Source organism: Carassius gibelio, chromosome A2 (genome assembly GCF_023724105.1).
Source record: "Carassius gibelio isolate Cgi1373 ecotype wild population from Czech Republic chromosome A2, carGib1.2-hapl.c, whole genome shotgun sequence".
Lineage (NCBI taxonomy): Eukaryota > Metazoa > Chordata > Actinopteri > Cypriniformes > Cyprinidae > Carassius > Carassius gibelio.
In genome coordinates, this window is record NC_068372.1 from 5,692,590 (window position 1) to 5,708,079 (window position 15,490).

General features: G+C 42.4%; 1 protein-coding gene across 1 annotated transcript in view; it reads right to left on the reverse strand.

The window, feature by feature from the left end:
* zyg11l (zyg-11 family member, cell cycle regulator, like) overlaps positions 1 to 9,634 on the reverse strand; it is a 220,955-nt gene extending 211,321 nt beyond the window's left edge. Inside the window, exon 1 of the mRNA XM_052610758.1 lies at positions 9,561 to 9,634. The gene's annotated coding sequence lies outside the window, so the exon portion shown is untranslated. The remainder of the gene's footprint in view (positions 1 to 9,560) is intronic.
* Between the last annotated feature and the right edge of the window lie 5,856 nt (positions 9,635 to 15,490).

Genomic DNA, 15,490 nt, shown 5'->3' on the forward strand with positions numbered 1-15,490 from the left:
TGCCAAAAATCACAAATTGATCAATATTGTTAAACTTGATCAAACAGGTTTGCTTGCTTGCAGTGGTCACTTACAGTGTAATGGGACACTTTATAAGGCTGAAGTCAATAAAGATACGATCTCTGAAAGATCCAAGATGGCGACTTCTCTCTCTCTCCTGTCAGAATGGTGTTTTCGTGTTTTTAGTCTTGTGAATCGCAGTGTTTTTGTACGTCTTCATCGCATCTACTTGTCTTTAAGTACGCATACAGTCGTGAGTTTCTGCTCAATGTTGGCAGAACAACATTTTTAGAGTTAAACTCTGCACAAGTCGAAGAGCTGCGGGATCTCGGTCTGCTCCGGAGGCCTAAACCATCACCGACCCCCACTACTGCATCATGCCCACAGTGGAGGTGCCACAAATGGCGTGAGAGGAAGCAGAAGAGGGGTAAGCATGGAGGTATCCAGGCTAGGCTAACGGCTAACTCACACAAGCCAGCTATCTCCATCATCGTACTGGCTAAGGTACCCTCTTTGAACAATAAACTGGCCTACATCTGACTACTATGCTCAACTCAGAGGACTGTAAGAGGCTGTTGTGTTTTTGTGTTCACAGAAGCATGGCTCAGCAAAAGTGTTCCGGACTGTGCTATTCTTCTCGATTAGCTGACATGCTATTGAGTGGACTGAGTTCTCATCGAGGGAAGTAAGACCCACGCCGGCGGGCTGTGTTTACATTAATGATGCGTGGTGCCGCGATGCTGTTGTAATCTGCAAACACTGCTTTCCCCTGGTGGAGTTTGATTATTAAGTGCCAGTCGTTCCATCTACCAAGGGAATACACAGCCATACTTCTCGTTGCTGTATACATCTCTCCCAGCTCCAACAACAGCAACAAGAATGAGGCACTAAATGAATTGTACCGACACACCAGTGAACAGCAGACAGCCCACCCTAATGATTTTCTCTTCTTAGCTGGGGATTTCAACCACGCAGACTTAAAAAGTGTTTTCTCCAAAACACATGGACTTTCCAACACTCTGGGAATCAACACTCTGGACTTTGTTATCACAAATACAAGTGTGGCCGGAAGATACAACCTATCCCGCGGCATCAGAGAGGCTAAGAGACAGACATTCAGAGCCTGTGGCAGGGGATGCAGACAATTTGGGACTACAAGCCCCCACTGCGGACCTGTGACATAATCCCAAAAAGACTCATGCACTACAAATCATCTTGCATAGTTATATAATATATTTATAATCAAATCTTTCATTAGGTTAGAATTGTATAGGTACAGTACTTCAATCAGGACCACTTCCGTCAAGTATATTTAATGACAATTTTAATTGCATACAGTTAGTGTTGGTGGTATGGTTATGTTCTGGGCAACACTCCACACGCCTGTCCATGCAGCCATGCTTGGACAGAGCGGGGAGAGCAGCAAGACACCCCCCCCCCCAGATAGAGACTGCTTCCATTGAAGAGACTGTAAAGAAAGAACAAGTTAGATCAGATTACAGGTTCAGTTGGTGGAGCTGGGGTTGGAGGAGGGTCTTAATTGCAAGCAGCGATGCGATGGAAGAGACACTGAAGAATGGGAATTTAAATAGACCTCATGTGATAGGTGTCAAGACTGGATTGGTACACGTCAGGTACAGCTGACTGTCAGCTGAAGCAAGCGTGACTTACGTGGCCTGACTGAACTAACGCGATGCTCAATATCTGCACTGTTTGTTTACTTCACTGATTTGCACTCTATCTGCCAAATGCCTTGTGCTGCTTTATTTAACTTTATTTTAAATTTTATTTATTTTTTTACATTGCCTTATTTGTATAGTTGTATTTTATATTTAATCTGTATCTATCTCTTTTTTATGCTCTACTGTAGCGTTATCTGTATGCACCAAGGGTCTGATAGTAACGCAATTTCAATTCTCTGTATGTATGTGATGTACATGTGGAAGAATTGACAATAAAGCAGACTTGAATTGACTTTGACTCAATCCACCATCTGAAACAAATCTTACAAATCTCTCATATTGTGTCAGTGATTAAGCAGCTCTTTATTTCATGGGGAGTGTGTGAATGCGGGTATAGAAAAGATGGTGTTTGTGTCTTGATTGGTGGCACTATATGTATATTGTATTCTACCTCTTCTTGCATTCTTATTTTTGTTTTGTCTTCTTTTCTTTTTTGTATTTTTTTTAAATATATATATTAACTTTTGTTCTGTACTTGTTGTAGCGCTTTGGGTATAAAAAAGCGCAATATAAATAAAATGTATTATTATTATTATTATTATTATTATAACTTATCTTTAACTGTGTACATTATATTATCATAACAATCTGTGAAATAGCTGTAAGACTCAGAATATCCAAACAACATCAGACACCACTGACTTTCAATTTATGACCCAAAACATTTATGGAAAGTTTGGATTTTGTTGAGTGTTCTTTTATGCTTTGCAGAATAACAAAATGGATACGGGTTTGGGTGACCTATTCCTTTAAGTACAAGTGCTTTTTGCCAAGGACATTATTCATAATTTAAAATGCTACTGTATTCATTGAATGTGTTTTGTTCTCTACACTACATTACATGGAGTGGGAGTCAAATCAGATATATAGCTGGATTTTTGGATGGGGTTGGTCTTAATTTGTGAATTGTGGACCCTTTCTCTGTGTGATCACTATCAACAGTCTGTGTAGTCTATACTTAAATTGTACTGTGTGAAAAAGCAATTTTTGGGGGGTATGCTCCCCAGGACATACAAAAAAAAAAAAAAAAAGAACCCGTCAAATGATGTCTTCTAGTGAGTTTTGAGGAAATATAGACAGATTTAGTCATACAAAATAAGCCATCAATAGATTTATATTATCTGGATTGAAACAAGATTATAATGCAGGATTGTTGCAATGATAACCATTGTCAAAACATTTCCCTCTGATTCAATAAAGACTCAGTGAAATACCTTTTTAGTCAAACATTATTTTTTGGGATTTATTACAATATAACATACAACAATTTAAAAAGTGCATAACTGAAATCTATGCAATTACATCTCATGCACTAAGCATGACAATTTTGTGAAAGCAGTAGTTTAAACACACACAAAGAGCTAAACTAACGTAAGACCCTTATCTGACCTGGCGATCATAGAACAATTTGATGAGACAACAAAGTATTGCGGATGTAAATAACTTAACAATGTGTTTGTTGCAGGGTTAACTGTCTGCTTATGGACTTTTTCGACTTGGTGTCAAACTTACCTCTAAATTCACTGTTACCTGCTTATCAACCTTTCTTCATCCTTTGACACTGCGTACTGCAGACAGATGCACTGTGCAGTCTGCCCTGCTGCCACTGACTGTGGAAATTTTGCTGGGATCGCTGCCATGCTGGTGATGGGTGAAACCATTGTGACTTTGAGGGGGTGGAGATTCTAAATCGGCGATTTCTGTTTGAGAGGATTTTGGTGGGGGTCTCCTTGGCCTTCAATGTGTAGGCTATGAACATAAAATATACTTTAAAAATATTATCTGATTTATAAATGGGGTGGCAACAGGGGTGGCAAGACTGTATCACAGGGGTGGCAGCTGCCACCCTTTGCCCTTAGATCCACCTCTGATCCTTTAGATTTCTACTCAGAGACTAAAAACATCTGCTATCACCTCAGAAGGACAAAGATCATGCATGTAGAGATTTCATTCATGTACCCGATTGTTACCTCCTATATTTTTATTTTAGAAAATGGACATAATAGACAAATTCTTTATTATAAAAAGAAAAATGTGTTGTGCTTTGCTGCAGTTTGATATATTGGCTGATAAGTTGGAAAATGGTAGATAGTGTCCCTGACATTTAAATGTTACAACAACTGTAACAATAACAACTGTGCTGTGCATTGATATTGTGAGCAGGTGTTGAGCATAATAGTTGTTATTGACAATGTTGTTGTTATTGACAATTCAGTGTCTACAATTATCCATTTTATTCACAGGGTGCAATTTGTGTAATCATCGTCATCATCATTTTTTTATTTAATACTTTTTTATTTAATAATAAATCCTTGAAAAAAAAAATAAAAAGAAAAAAATTATATATATATATATATATATATATATATACTCTAGTAGGTATAATCCAGTGGGACAAGTGAGACAGAATCCAACCAAGGTACAAGACACAGAAGGGGAACGAGAAGAAATCAAGACAGGTTTGACATGAGAGACATGAAAGACAGGTTGGACACAACAGAGAGTGTCTGGTGGCTGAAGCCACACTGCAAACAGGCTGATTACCTTCACTCTAAAGTATGGTCCAATTAACCTTGGCACCAGTTTACTTGTCGGAAACCATAGCTGCAGGTTCTCGGTGGAGAGCCACACCCTCTTACCCTCTGACGGTGACCCACAGCTGTTTTTTTTTTCTTGTTTCCTCCAGACATGACCAGCGCCTCCCTGGCCCTCCTTCAGAATTGGTAACAGCACTAGATGAACGCCTGGACTGAGGGACAACACATGAAACTATGACAGCCAGGACACCGGTAATGAGTTATGAGCATATTCAGCCTACATTAGCTATGACTCCAGACGGAGGGGTTATGGGAGGCCAGACATCGGAACATCTGCTTAAGATCCTGGTTTCCACACTTTGTCCGGCTGTTGGTCTGGGGTGGAATCCTGATGACAGACAATCACAGTTTTACCTCTAGATGGAAGGAAGCTAGTGACAAAAACCTGGGCAAAATGTGACTGGGGCAGGAAGGGATGGGGTGCAACAGACAAAGGGATGGTTGATTTGATCATTTGTTTTGAAAACAGACTAAGTACAGTGTGCGCCCACAAACCAACAAACATCCCCTGGCATGGCCACCCACCAAAAGTGCAGATGAATGTTTGTCAGTGACCTCCTCACCTTTAGGTTGCACAGTAACCTGGAGGTGTGGCCCTATTGGAGGATGGCAGCTCAGAATTCACCAGGAACAAAAAGAAGTGTTGTCAGATGACCCCCAGGCACCATGACAGAGAGCTTACCTGACACAGCTCTAGATGCCCCAAATTGCTGTAACACAGAATCAGGCAAGACAACACCTTGGGTAATGTTCCTCAAACCATTCCTAAACCTTTTTTTTTTTTTTTTTTTTTTTTTTTTGCAGTGTGCCAGGGTGTATAATCCTGGCGGAACACCAATCTTTAGGTGGTATGTATCAAAGTGCCATCCACATGAATTGGTGCTAGTTTTCCAAGCAGAACATTTCCAAGAGAATAACACTGTGATACTCATACTGTTTCACTCAAAGACTTCATGTTGTGTTTATGTTATTTGCAAACTTCATTGCAGGCAATCTAGCCAGCAAAAATGGTGCAAGCTAAGAACCAACCAAGTGATATCAGAGTTATGACCTTTGGAACACAACTTAATCAAATCACATATAAGAGAAACATTCAGCTAGAAAATATTTTCTGTGAGAGAAGATTATGTGATAAAATTCAAAATAAGGTAAAAGAGTATAATGAGAAATCAGTATGATAGTATGGGTTGCATCATAATGACATTATTCTAACAAATTAATAAACAGCTCTCTATAGGTTATTTTTGTACATTTTGGGCTAGCATAAGATGTAGCATTGTCTAGGAAATGATTTAAATTATTTAATTGTTTACTTTAGCTCTTAAATATGAGACACACTTTTTTCTTTTCCTCTTTCTACTACAGTTTCTAGATAAATTGCTACTAAATAATTGTTAACGTTCTGTTGGTAGCATTACGCATGATGTCATTTCCTCCCTGTGTCATAGCTACACAATGTGCTTGGTGAAAGTACATCTTTGCAATCACTTTTGAACCCAAAAGAAAGACAAGATTTTATCCTGTGTCACTTGTGCCATGGTAAATGATAGGTGTGGTTAAAGAAACACTGGAAAGGTCGAAGAGAAGTTAAACTACAGTATGTCTGTAGGCCAGCTGAATGCCTATGACATCAGAGGGAAAGAGGAACTTATCTCAACTGTATATCATGGCAACTGTCCAGGGCTCTTGACAGGTTTGTTTTTTTAGCTTGTTCTGATATTTGAACAAGTGCAGGATACATGAAAGGCGTCCTGTGGTCCCAGTTTAAACATCTGAGAAGGCTTTGCTGGACTTTTTGTTCATTTTCTGTTCTAAAACACAAATGAACAGCTACACATAGCTAGAGTAAGTAATCTTAGTGAGCCACAGCCCGCCCAAGGCAAGTCAGACTGTACTATGTAAGACAAAAAATCCCTTGAGAGGGGTGTACCAAAACAGGTTTGACTCATAATAATAGCATTATTATTTTCACAAAAAATATACCATGGTAACCATAGTTTACACCAAAATAACATATAATTACTAAAATGTCTAACAAGAGTACAACACATCACAATGATAAATAAATCTGTATGAATTGTGTGTGTGTGTAGTGGTTGGAAATAAAATGCAATAAATATTACTATTTAATTCTGACATATGCAATAATAGAAAATATATTTGTTTTATATACATCATATCTGATACATCAGGCTTTTATGGTGTATATGGTATGAAACAGGAGGATACATAAATCATAATTGGGGGGGGGGGGTTTGCAGTAATAATGTTGTAGTGAAAGTGAAGTGACATGTGGCCTCGTCTGGTGACCCATACTTGGAATTTTTGCTCTGCATTTAACCCATCCAAGTGCACACATACCGTGAACACACACCCAGAGCAGTGGGAAGCCATATTGCTGCAGTTCCTGGGGAGCAGTTGGGGGTTCAGTGCCTTGCTTAGGGTTAGGGTTAGGTTAGGGTTAGGGTTAGAGGGTTAGAGTTAGGGAACTCAGTCTTGGTATTGAGGGCGGAGAGATTGCTGTACATTCACTCCTCCTACCTACAATCCCTGCTGGACCTGGGTTTCGAACCTGTGACATTCGGGTTACAAGTCTGACTCTAACCGATCTCCCTTTATAATAATATTGTAAAAAAAAAAACACATACAATAACATTTATTTAAAATGTTTACTCTCCTTACGGAATCTGAAGCAAAGCATGCTGGGAACTAGAAAACTGCTGTTAACTCAGTTCTATTTATTATAATCAGTGATTGAGTTTACATTTTTTTTCTATTGAGTGCAATGCACTTATATTTGAGTGAAATTAACTCAATTCCTTTAATAATTTTAATGAATTTGACTTGGGTTTTACCTTCAATATTAGTGCAGACTATAAGCACAGAGCCATTGTGATGATGACTTGATGACTGCATGCAGACGGTGAAAGTGGTAGCCGGGAAGGCATGCTGGGCATGTTGACACATAGTTAAACATCCTGCTTTGATTGTAATCCAAATATAATTAGCCCAGAGATCAAGGCAAAGACAGTGGTCTCCCAGCTGGCGCTGAAGAGGAGACAGGTGCCATCAGCAGCTTTAATTCTGGGGTCTGTGCTACAGCTTTTCTTACTTAGTCCAGAATCACAGTTCTCACAAAACAACAAGCCAACTCGGACCAGGGCGTTACAAGAGATACTCAAATAAAATAAAAACTGTATTCTTTGCATAATTAATATGTGAAGTATGCTCTGATTACCACGGATGGCCTAAAACAATAAGCAGCAATTATTATGCAAGCATGCTTTATTGAAGCATGACTGGGAGAAGACAGCTGTTGGGCAGCTTGCTGGTAAGCTCTGGCTCTTACTGGACAGGGTCGGTGGAATTTAGACACAGTCTTTCAGTGATGCGACCTTCTCTTTTAACTGTGGTGAGCTGCATGGGCTCAGAATCAGCACGATGATCAGATAAAGATGGAATCAGCACAAGACTTGCTTCATGACCAAGACAGAATTCCACTAGTGTGATGGTAAAGATCCAGATGCTAATAGAGCTGGATGGCTAAAGCCTCAGTCTGAGTGCAGAGGAAGCCAATGGCCATAAATCTCATCCTCAATCTTCTCTGCAATTGTTGCCCCTCCCCTCAGCATGCAGTAGAGCAACATCTCTTTGTGTGACAGTGGCACTGTTGAGCGAAGCAACAACAAATAGTGTCAGAGCTGTGAGCAGCTAGAATGCTGCATCGACTGCTTTATCTTCTCACCTCATGCAAGGGATGCTTGTTGACTGTTTTTTAAGTGCTTCAGCTCAGTACAAAGCATACTAGACAGGAAAGAGCTGCTACGTAGTTGCTGCCCTAGTTGAAGGCTTGAGCTCGGAAACTACCACAGTGCAACATGAGAATCCCTACTCTAGCCCAGTGTTATCAGTACCAGATGTGCTTGAGGCCAACCATGAGTCTATCACTGCTTTGCCTGATGTACAAGACATTAATGCAACTCTAGACTATTCTCTCTCTTCCAAGACAATGTCTGAACCTGGGCCATAGACATTATTTTGGGAGATACATCGAGATATTGCGATGACAGTTTGCCTGGCTAGCACTAGGGTTATACCTCAGCTTTATCTTAACTATCTGCTGCAAGATATCAACGAATATCTGAGGCAAAAGAAGATATCTAAATGAATAGCTGGTTTCAGTAGAGAGGCCAAAGCCTGTGGACAGCTAGGTGACAACTACGACTCTCTCAGTCCAGGCTGCAACCAGCAGACTGTGCATCTTTACTGGGACTTCCTGCGTTACCACAGCAAGTTGTTAAGATGCTGCAGTGAAAATGTGAGGCCTGAACTTGTGCATGGGAGATGATGGAATTTCTCCCCAATTTAATGCAGAAGTGCTTGAGGAAATAGGGTTTTCATAGTCTTTCTCTCTATAATGTCAGATTTGTTTCTTAAAGTTGCTGAATGCCAGATCAACAGTGAGGGACAATCTATCCATCTCTTTACTGTTGCTCAGAGATGTGTTTTAAGTAAAGCACTATGAACATTGTGTGGGGCTTTATTAGAGGATACATTAGGACATACACCAATTGAGGTAAGAATTATTATTCTTATTATTATTATTAATATATATATATATACAGTCTTGTTCAAAATAATAGCAGTACAATGTGACTAACCAGAATAATCAAGGTTTTTCGTATATTTTTTTATTGCTACGTGGCAAACAAGTTACCAGTAGGTTCAGTAGATTCTCAGAAAACAAATGAGACCCAGCATTCATGATATGCACGCTCTTAAGGCTGTGCAATTGGGCAATTAGTTGAATTAGTTGAAAGGGGTGTGTTAAAAAAAATAGCAGTGTGGCATTCAATCACTGAGGTCATCAATTTTGTGAAGAAACAGGTGTGAATCAGGTGGCCCCTATTTAAGGATGAAGCCAACACTTGTTGAACATGCATTTGAAAGCTGAGGAAAATGGGTCGTTCAAGACATTTTTCAGAAGAACAGCGTACTTTGATTAAAAAGTTGATTAGAGAGGGGAAAACCTATAAAGAGGTGCAAAAAATGATAGGCTGTTCAGCTAAAATGATCTCCAATGCCTTAAAATGGAGAGCAAAACCAGAGAGACGTGGAAGAAAACGGAAGACAACCATCAAAATGGATAGAACAATAACCAGAATGGCAAAGGCTCAGCCAATGATCACCTCCAGGATGATCAAAGACAGTCTGGAGTTACCTGTAAGTACTGTGACAGTTAGAAGACGTCTGTGTGAAGCTAATCTATTTTCAAGAATCCCCCGCAAAGTCCCTCTGTTAAAAAAAAGGCATGTGCAGAAGAGGTTACAATTTGCCAAAGAACACATCAACTGGCCTAAAGAGAAATGGAGGAACATTTTGTGGACTGATGAGAGTAAAATTGTTCTTTTTGGGTCCAAGGGCCACAGGCAGTTTGTGAGACGACCCCCAAACTCTGAATTCAAGCCAAAGTACACAGTGAAGACAGTGAAGCATGGAGGTGCAAGCATCATGATATGGGCATGTTTCTCCTACTATGGTGTTGGGCCTATTTATCGCATACCAGGGATCATGGATCAGTTTGCATATGTTAAAATACTTGAAGAGGTCATGTTGCCCTATGCTGAAGAGGACATGCCCTTGAAATGGTTGTTTCAACAAGACAATGACCCAAAACACACTAATAAACGGGCAAAGTCTTGGTTCCAAACCAACAAAATTAATGTTATGGAGTGGCCAGCCCAATCTCCAGACCTTAATCCAATTGAGAACTTGTGGGGTGATATCAAAAATGCTGTTTCTGAAGCAAAACCAAGAAATGTGAATGAATTGTGGAATTTTGTTAAAGAATCATGGAGTGGAATAACAGCTGAGAGGTGCCACAAGTTGGTTGACTCCATGCCACACAGATGTCAAGCAGTTTTAAAAAACTGTGGTCATACAACTAAATATTAGTTTAGTGATTCACAGGATTGCTAAATCCCAGAAAAAAAAAATGTTTGTACAAAATAGTTTTGAGTTTGTACAGTCAAAGGTAGACACTGCTATTTTTTTGAACACACCCCTTTCAACTAATTGCCCAATTGCACAGCCTTAAGAGCGTGCATATCATGAATGCTGGGTCTTGTTTGTTTTCTGACAATCTACTGAACCTACTGGTAACTTGTTTGCCACGTAGCAATAAAAAATATACTAAAAACCTTGATTATTCTGGTTAGTCACATTGTACTGCTATTATTTTGAACAAGACTGTATATATATATATATATATATATATATATATATATATATATATATATATATATATATATATATATATATATATATATATATATTTGTAGTACCACCTATTAGACGAATTTGACAAAACTTGGTACAATGTACCTCCTCAGAATGTCACGTTGTCTATTTGTGTCAAATTTTGTTAAGATGGATCAAGAACTCATAGAAAAATGTAATTCTAGTCCTTACAATTCTGGAGATATGACCCAAAATATAAATGTCGTTATCATAGCTCAAGCTTGTGTCAAACAGATGTATGTCTGTGCACCTGAGTAGCAGGTGGGATTTCTGACCATCCCACCAAATTTGGTATCTCTGTGGTCTCTGATGACCAGACAGCTTTAGGGCAGAAAGAGAATAATAATAAGAAAATCCTAATGTACTTGGACCCCTAAAAAAATGGAGGGGGCTTTGCTTTCTCATAGCAAAAGACCATAATCATGTGTAAAACCATAAACATATTCACAAAAATCTGAACAAAATTAAATTAGGCATCATATGAGAACCTCTTCTAGTCATTGTGCAACAAATGAAATGCCACTTTGAAACGTATCTTTGTAAAAATGCTGAGGTTGTCCCTTGAAATAATTTAAATCTGGACTTGGTTTTGAGAACATAACTGATGCCCATATATCATGGGGGCGGGGGTTGGTGTACTTCAAAAGAATCACCAAAAAATTTGGGCTGGCCCAGAGTTTGATTTTAAGTTAAAGTTAAAATACTGTCTCAAAAAAAAAAAAAAAAAAAAATCTCATATGTTCTGGAAACACTTTTTCCATATTCTGTTTTGGGTGTCAGCTGGAGAGAATGAAAGTAGTTTGGGAATGTGACACAGGATCATTGTTTTCCAGCTTTGAACATGTAAGAGAAGAGAAAGATAGAACCGGATGCAAGGCAAAGAGGCCACTGTATATTCAGTGAGGAAACCAGAGGAAACCCCTCCACACACACACACACTTTCCAATGTTGTACACATACACACAAACACATTCAGGCTCAGTGCACTTCAGACCACCCATCCCAGACTTGACTCATGGTGTCCGGTATTGGAGAACCAGACAGATGTGATGTTCCCATGTCATACATTTTATTGTGTTTGGCACAGGGGCTCTGCACTCGATTACACTGAGGGAGATGTCACTGCTAAACATTTGTCAAAGAACTACTGTAATGTGTGGGTGAATTTAGAGATGAGGAAGAACAGAATCTGAATGCAGATTAACTTGTATTAAACTAAATTTAAAAATACAGAAGGAGTGCAGGAACTAGGAAATAAAGAAACACAAGTGAGAATAACCAACACAAAACCTCCAGGACAAGACATGATCAGCTTACACTGGGAACACAATGGCTTAAACACACAAGGGTCACAGACTAGTAAGACACCTGGAAACAATCAAGGAAGAGGGGGAAACAGGAAACAGACAAGAACTGCAATACAAAAAAAAAAAAAAAAAATGCCCAGTACAAAAACAACTATCATTCTAAAGACTCTCTCCATCTATCTTCCCCCATGTCTCCGTGTGAGCATTAATTTAGCATAATACATGTTGAATAAGGCAGCATGGTGGTCAGTAGGTAGCACTGCTGCCTGACTACAAGAAGGCCCTGTCACACACCTGGACTCATTTAGCTTGTTTTTGCCCGTGACCCAGTTTCTGTCTTCCGTGTTTAGTTTGATTAGTTCCCAGGTGTCTATTATCTTCCTCATGTGTTCCATGTCCCTGTTAATTTAATGATTCCATCCACCTGTGTTTCCCCAATTATCTGTTGTACATAAGCCTTGTCCTTCAGTTCTGTTTGGTCGGGTCTTCTCACTTGTGCCTCACTTGTGCTCACTTGTGACTCACTTGCTACTTACGTGTGTCTACCTCTGTGCTCCATGTTGGATATCCCCTGTGTTGTTTATATTAAAAACCTTATTCCGTTTATCCTCGACTCCGTATTCCTTCAGGCAGCGTAAAACCGTGACAGAAGACCCGACCAGAAAAAGAAAATAGAAAACTGCGTGTTTTTTCCCTCCGTTTTGTTTTTGTGTTTTCAAAGTCTTTTTGTTTCTTAGTGTCTATGGATCCCCTCTATCGTCCCGAATTCCTCATCCTCCTGCTGAAGCAGGAAGGACGTTCTCTCGAGGACCATACCAAACAGTTTTTCCTATTAGCTAATGCCACCAGCTACCCGGACGGCGCGCTCTGCACCTTCTACAACACCAGCCTGAACTCCAAATGCAGAGCGTTGTCGTCCGAAGATGGTCCTCGAGAGGATTTCGCCGCATACGTGGAGTGGACTCTGGCGAGAAATGGGTCACCTCTCACCGTCTGCCCCATAGAGGACCTCGCCAGCCCCACTCCCGACCCAGAGACCAGCCAGCCACCATCACGCCGCACGGAGCCAGAGCCCACCGCAGCCGCAGAGTCCGAGCCATCCACTGACAGGGAGCCGGATCTCGAGAGCGCGACTGACCAGGTGTGTGAGCCGGCAACACTGTGCATCGTGGGAGTCCTCGTGGAGATCGAGGGCATGGAGGAAAGCCCTGCCCACACTCCTGCAACTGAGGGTGAGCTGTATACAGTCTCTGAAAGTTATATGGAGCAAGTTCTGGATCTGATGGACTGGTCTACGGAGGTAATCCCTAATATTTCTGTTTCCCCGCTGGTTCCGTCCAGCCCTGATTCCCCTGTATACCCTCTCAGTCTCCCACTCCTACCTCCTCCAGTCATTTCCTCTGCTCCATTTCCGCTGGTTCCGCCCAGCCCTGAGTTTTCTGTTTCTCCGCTGGTTCCGCCCAGCCCTGAGTTTTCTGTTTCTCCGCTGGTTCCGCCCAGCCCTGAGTTTTCTGTTTCTCCGCTGGTTCCGCCCAGCCCTGAGTTTCCTGTATCTCCGCTGGTTCTGCCCAGCTCTGAATCTTCTGTTTCTCCGCTGGTTCCGCCCAGCCCTGAGTTTTCTGTTTCTCCGCTGGTTCCGCCCAGCCCTGAGTTTTCTGTTTCTCCGCTGGTTCCGCCCAGCCCTGAGTTTCCTGTGTCTCCGCTGGTTCCGCCCAGCCCTGAGTTTCCTGTTTCTCCGCTGGTTCCGCCCAGCCCTGAGTTTCCTGTGTCTCCGCTGGTTCCGTCCAGCCCTGAGTTTCCTGTGTCTCCGCTGGTTCCGCCCAGCTCTAAATCTTCTGTGTCTCCGCTGGTTCCGCCCAGCTCTGAATTTTCTGTGTCTCCGCTGGTTCCGCCCAGCTCTGAATCTTCTGTGTTTCCTGTATTCCCTCCCAGCCTCCCTCTCCCGCCTCCTCCCAAACCTGCTGGTCCCTCTACTCCTTCGCTGGTTCCATCCAGTCCTGATCCTCCTGTCCTTCCTCCCATCCTTCTCCTCTCCTCCTCCTAGACCAGCCAGTTCCTCGCCATCCCTGCTGGTGCCAGTCAGTCCTGCAGCTCACCCTCAGTCCGCACCATCGGGGCGCGGTGGTTCGCCGCTGGACTGCCAGTCTCCAGCTCCGCCTTGGCGTGTTAAGGCCCTGTCTCCGCCTCCAACCTCCAAGCCCTGGACTCCTCCTCGGTCCTTCGACCCAGCGGCTCCGCCTTGGCTCTTAGCTCCCTCGTCTCCACCGTGGCCTGTCATCCCACCTGCTCCACCGGGCTCCCTCGTCCCTCCGGCTCCACCTTGGTCAGTCGTCGACCATCCGCCGCCTCGGGACTCCTCTCCTCTGGTTCCACCTTGTCACTCCATCCCTCCGGCTCTGTCAGGCTCCTCCTTCCCTCCGGTTCCACCTCCATCCTCGGTCACTCCGGCTCCACAGCGGTCTGCCGGGACCCCGCCTCCACCTTGGTCGCCTGAGCCTTCAGCTCCACCTAGGCCCTCCGGATCCTCGTCGTCACCCTGGCTCTGCGGCTGTGCTGCTCCATCTTGGGCTCCTCACCCACCGGTGCAGTCTCCGCCTGTCGGCCCCCTGGTGTCGTCGACCCTTCCTTCACCATGGCTCCTCCCGCCGTCGACCCCACCTTGGATCTCCGTCCTGGCTGGTCTCTGGTGGACCATCTGGCTCCTCCTGCTCCTGTCTCCTCCCTGGCTCCTTCCTCCGTCGTCTCCTCCTTGGCTCCTCCTTCTGTGGTCCCTGTCTGCCGGCCCCCTCCTGGGAGTCCGTCCTCCACCGGAACCTCCTCCCAGGTTCCCACCCATGCCTCCCTCTGTTGTTTCTACGGTGCGAGGACGCACCTACCGGGAGGGGGGAGTACTGTCACACACCTGGACTCATTTAGCTTGTTTTTGCCCGTGACCCAGTTTCTGTCTTCCGTGTTTAGTTTGATTAGTTCCCAGGTGTCTATTATCTTCCTCATGTGTTCCATGTCCCTGTTAATTTAATGATTCCATCCACCTGTGTTTCCCCAATTATCTATTGTACATAAGCCTTGTCCTTCAGTTCTGTTTGGTCGGGTCTTCTCACTTGTGCCTCACTTGTGCTCACTTGTGACTCACTTGCTACTTACGTGTGTCTACCTCTGTGCTCCATGTTGGATATCCCCTGTGTTGTTTATATTAAAAACCTTATTCCGTTTATCCTCGACTCCGTATTCCTTCAGGCAGCGTAAAACCGTGACAGGCCCATGGTTTGAGTCTTGGCTGAGCAAACAGCAGCTTGGAAAATTGGTGGATGGATATTGAGCATGTCCGATTTAAATCATTTGACATCCTTTTGTTTTTCTTGACATCCTTGACCTCTGGTAAAAAAAAAAAACAAAAAAAAAACAAGCAGCTCCTAATGGCACTACTCTTACGAAAATGTATCATAGTAACTACAGTAGCACTACTGTATACTGAAAAAAACAAAGTACTTTTTTTTTTGAAAGTGGTTCAATCGAAAATCATGATAATTGATTTAAAGCAAAT